We start from the raw sequence: 5864 nt of genomic DNA on the forward strand, positions 1-5864 counted from the left end.
TCACATTTGTTCTTTCCTTAAGAGGAAAGCTTACATGGCAACATTTCTTCATGGTATACGAGCTCCTCAGATTCTTGCCACTGGCAAGTTACACTTGTGAAGTTCACTCTATAGCCAAAGAGTCCTTGTTTTGTACAACAGAAAACTGACCATAAACAAAAAATTAGTCACCCATAGCATTTTAACAAAGTCATGGGAGCAGACACCTTTTTGCCATATATGCTCCACAGAATAAACACACTGCCAACATGAACTAATCATAATGTTAGGAACACAGTGGGTTTGCCTTGTTCCAAAGTTATTTTGAGGTCATTTTGGTAGTCCTGTAGATAGTCAACAGGGCAGCCTCTTGTAACTAAGTCAATTCCACAGAATTCAGGACAGACAGCAGTGTGAGACGAAGGATCGTAAATTGGAGAAAACCTCTTTTTAGTGAATGCAGCAGAGGAGCTTCTAACAGCTGCAGTATAATAAAGAAGTGTTAGAGTTAATCCACTGCTATCTGTCTTTATTTTGCTAACCCACTCGAGTGGATACTACAGCATTGAGACTACATTAATCAAAATTTGGAATGACCTGCTTTTCATTGCAAACTGCAGTTATCTTTCTTTACTGATTGGCCTTGACCTGTCAGCTGCATTTGGTACTGCTGACCCTGGGGTTCTTTTGAAGAGCCTGGAGTACTATGAAAGGTTGTCTGACTCTGTTCTTGCTTGGTTTAATTCATATTCTACTCAACATACCCATTTTATTTCCAGTAGAAATTGCTCATTTAATTGCATTGTAAGTTTTATGGGGTATGCCTCAGGCTGCGTTCTTTATGCCAAGCTTCTCAGTATTTATATGTGGAATGGTGGAAAAGAAAAAAAAATCAGTCACTCACAAAGCTAGACCAGTAATTTTCACTGCTTTAAATTGTATACAAATCTGTTTGGGGATTAAAACAAATGTATGTGTCACCATCTGAGGTTTATTTGACAAATGTATTGTTTTTAGCAATACTTTCAAGAAAGGTTCATCCTCTTTTTAGGAATATAGCAACACTTTCTTCAAAGCTAGTACGTATTAAGTCTAGTAAGAGACCTATATTACAACTTCGTATCTAACCAACCCCAAAGTTGGTTGAATGAGAGCCTTAGTACTACAAACCCAAATAGTTCATACTCAGGAAATCAATATTCTTTCAGATAATACTATTGTAGTAGCGGCAAAAGTATTTCATGTCTTCCTTTGCAAAAGAGATTCAGGTTTGATATCCCTAATTCTGATTCTTCCCAAAGAAACAAAGAAATGCTGTAGTATAGCACATATGTACCTTACTTGTGGTGTTTGCCAAAATATACAAGAATTTAAATCTGACCCTGCTTAATCTATTTAATTAGTTAATCTACGTATGAGGAGATATTTCAAATATTATGTCACACATAAACCACCACATTTATTAGTAAAATACAAATCGTACTCTTAGAACTAGCCTTTTGGTTTGCCAGTCCACTTGGACACGGTCAAAATGAAGAAAAATGTTACATGGTTTAGGAATGACATATCAAAAGAAACAAACACAGTAAACTTTGATTTTTGTTCATATCTTGGATTAATAGATTATTTCAACAAACAGAATTGAATTTGTGGCTCAAAATATTTTACTTTGCAAGAGAACTGATACATTAAATCAGTATCATCATTATTCTTAAATAAAAAAATTTAGCTCCATCATTCAGGAATAATCTGGAACCTCGGCAACCAATCGGTTTTGTAAAGAAGGACTCCATCTTCACCAAGGCCTGACTGAAGTGGAAGGCTGTGTGAGGATTAGAAGTCTGTGTACAATAATCTAAGTCCAAGATTCAGACCTCAGAGTAAAATACTAATGTGGCATTGCAAGTAAAATGTATTTATTATAATCATTACTTATTAACATTTAATTACATTTACTTTGTGCTATATCAGCCATCTCATTTTAAATAAGAAGTAAAGACTAAAGAAAAATACTAATCATATATATAAAAATAAAATTACGATTAAATTAAAAAGTTTACAACATATTTTTAAAACAGATAATAAAATGGAAGAGCCAATCAAAAACTGAAAATAAAAGGAAGCTACAAAAACAGCAAAGCTTCAATTCACTTATGAGTAAAAATAAAGTAAAAGGCAATGTCTATTGAGAGATCAGAAAGCAAACCTGCAAACAAAACAACTCCAGATTGTGGGAAAATGCAGCTTGGAATTCAAATTTTATAAGCTAGGACATATCACTAGAAAAATAGATGTAAGCTTTGGTGGTAGTACTATTACATAAATATATTTAAGCAAACTCTATATGGAGTCAAATGTTTATTCTGTTGTTGTGTGTTCTAATTTGATACTAATTCCAGCTGAACTACTATCAATTACCTTATCTGTAAATACAATCACAGAAAAGTCCACAGTCTGAAATTCACCAAGCATGTAAACAGAAAGAAAACAAAGGGGTTTATTTCTTTCTGTACCATCCCACTACTAAATTAATCAAGCCCTTTCTTTCTTATATAATTTTCCTCTGCTATATATTAAGAATGAGATTTTTTTTTAAGGTTTTCTTTCTGATTAGCTAGGAGCTAATGACCCTTTTTTTCCTTGCTGTGCCTCACCTTGACTCTGTCTGTTGAGCAGTAACTGCTAGGGCAGTATTGCCCAAGTAATTAAACAAACTGAATTAATACTGTAACATTCAGTTTAACTGCAATGGTAGCACACATATTACAAAACCAGGAAAAAACACACACACAGGGTTTTTTTCAAATAAAAAAACATTGCTTTTCACTTCTGATGAATGTCACAAATTACTGATAACAACATGTGGCACCAGAATAGAAATGAGCCAACAGCTGCAGAGATTAAAGTCATTTGCACACTGCCTGTTGTCTGGTACCTCCCCTGCTGGAGGTTACCATCTTCAGATAATAGAGGGGGAAAGTGGGCCTATCCTTCAGCTGCTTCAATTCACAATCCAACATGTTAAATCATGGGATGTTGGAAAACATCCTCAATTACCAAATTACCATAGCTGAAGTCATAACCAACCTGCCAGTAGTTACAAAAAAAAAAAAAAGGTATTCAAATTCTGCAGTATGAAACACATAAACACATAGGGTTTCATTCTGCCCCACCCCGGAAGTAACAATGAGCAATTATGTATTTCAATTTTTCTTATAATGCAGTTCTTTCCAGAATGGTTAAAGCACAGCCAATTGTGACAGCCAAGATAGAATTCTGGTTTACTCTTCAAATCATCCTACCTAGACTGTGACCTTACAAGACTGAATTGTAATTAAGAAGTAAGAAGGTGGCAGTCCTACAGTGTTACATAGCAAATTTCCTATACAGTCCTCAGCAGAAGCAGGAACACTCACAGAGCACTAGGAAGACCAACAGTGTCCAGGAAAGTCTAAGGAAGGCCTGAGACAGTTTTGGCAATGTTTGAGGAGACTTCCTGCACTGGTGGCATTCATACAGTGGTAAAAAATGTGGGTTCTTGCATACTAATATCATTTATGCAGATAACAAAGGAACACGGCCCCTGCTGTGAGGAACTGAAGGTTTGTGAGACAGTTACCAAGCTAAGATAATATCTAGCAGCATGTAGTATGGACATGCACATTCCAAAAGAAACTGTATTTAATACCAAAATATTCCCTTCTCCTCACTACCCTTCACAGAGAAGTAATTAAGCAACAGCTATTTTGGTTCAGTAATTAGCTTTGGTTACAGTAAAGAACCTTGCTGCTGCAGACATATAGAAGTCATATGAGAATGGACTAAAGTTTGTGTTCCATTCTTACTGGAATATCAGTAAAGTAAAATCCTAATAACGAGGTGAAACATCTACAGACATTTTTCAGCTTACATACTGCCAATTCCCTCAGCATCCTACGGCCAAAGTGTGTGTAAACCACTTGGAAACACACATGCTTGTGTTTTAGTTTAAATTGGATCTCAGATATGGATTTCACTCACACACACACACAAAACCAAAACAAACCAAACAAAAAAAACCACCACCACCACCACCAAAAAACCAAAAAAAAAACCCCACAAAACCAAAATAACATACACCAGGTTCAAAAGATGGACTGTTGGCAGATTTTAAGATCAATATTGACAGATTTAACTCAAAGGTCAAAACAGGAAAATCCGCCTCTTGTCATCGATGTGAACAAAACAAAGAAGAGGAAGATCTTTAGGCGGGTGGCTGATGTTTCAGCAGTGCTGCAGTCATGCATAATTTAATACTCCATGACTGGCTAATAATACTCTTCTCTGTGTTCCTATCACAAATTTTGTAATAATGGTCAAGATTCCACCCGTCAGCTTGGAATATTGCCTTACTGCTCTTGGTCTGATCACAGTAGTCCTACTTTTCCACTGGGATATGCTGTGTAATTGCATCAATCTGCTTTCTGAAACTCTTGAGAGGGTGTTAAGCTAAAAAAAATTGGCAAGACAGAGGCTTTGTTTGGGCACAGGACTACAGAACAGAAGAAAATAATAACTAATTCAGTTAATCCCATAGCTAACTGCATGAGAGGGAGGGAATAAAAGCAACAGGTGTGGTGGAAGGTTAGAACATGTCCATATGAGAACATCAACAGCAGTTAATTCTTGCTTAGATAAAATGGCAACTTTAAATTACAGAAATAGCAAGCTACATGCATTGTCTATTTACATGTTACACGCATCTTTCTTGATTTTTAAATAAAACATCGTACACTGGTAGACAGAAAAATATAAGAAATCATTTTTATCATTGGAAATTCTGTGGTACAACTACAGCTAGTATTCAAAATGGTACAGCCTTCTTGGTTGACTAAACTTAGAACCCAAAATCACAGAGTCCCAGGTGATACTTCTTTGAGATGGATCCACTAAAGCAAAGCAATCAGACACATTTATCTGCATGTTTTGAGTAACAAGTCCCTGAAATGGCACTCAGAATATGAAAATTGATAATACCTGCAAATTACTTAGGTCTGATTCGGTTGTAGGCCTCATCCTCAGCCAACAGTAAGTGCAAGGAATGTACATCAGACATTAATCTGATTTCATAACTCTAAAGCCTGTATCCAGACTTTTTGTACATTTTGGGGACACTGTCAGGCAGTTTATTAAACCCCTGAAACACCACAGATTCCAACTATGCTTTAACTATATCTGGTACAAGATATTGTAACCAAGTCCTCTGACATCTGGATAATGTAGACTGATGAAACATATGTTAAATGCAGATGACACAACTACAATAGTGTAATGGTTGCAAGCATTCAAAAGATACTAGTTATTATATCTTTCACCAAGAAGAACAGGTTTCAGGGGAAACTCCACAAAAAATACTTGTCTGTCATTTTTCCAAAAGCAAAATATCAACATTTTAAATCTGAATTGTTCCCATTTACACAACATAACTTGTTTGAAAGTTACAGCCTTTAACATTAATACATTTTTATGAATTAGACAGTTAGATTTCTCTCTATCTGTTTATATTACCATCCTCTTATTAACACACAGAAAATGATTAATTATATGGCAAATAAATTCAAACCATGTGTGTCCTGAAGGCAGATACGTCATCAGATTATATACTGCCACAAATATATCCACCACTCAGCATTTTCCAACCGTTTATTGCACATGGCCTAAAATATTTGGTAAACAAGTATGTGCAGCCATTTCCATGGCAAATATTCTAGCATTACAGGGCATTTTTATTTAACTCATAAAACAATTTTCCATGGAATACATCAGTTCATACACTTGATATCTCTGAATGTACAAATAACTACTAGCTGCAGTTTCCTCACCTTTGGCTATATGATCCCAGCATT

This window comes from Patagioenas fasciata, chromosome 7, assembly GCF_037038585.1.
Source record: "Patagioenas fasciata isolate bPatFas1 chromosome 7, bPatFas1.hap1, whole genome shotgun sequence".
In the NCBI taxonomy this organism is placed as follows: domain Eukaryota; kingdom Metazoa; phylum Chordata; class Aves; order Columbiformes; family Columbidae; genus Patagioenas; species Patagioenas fasciata.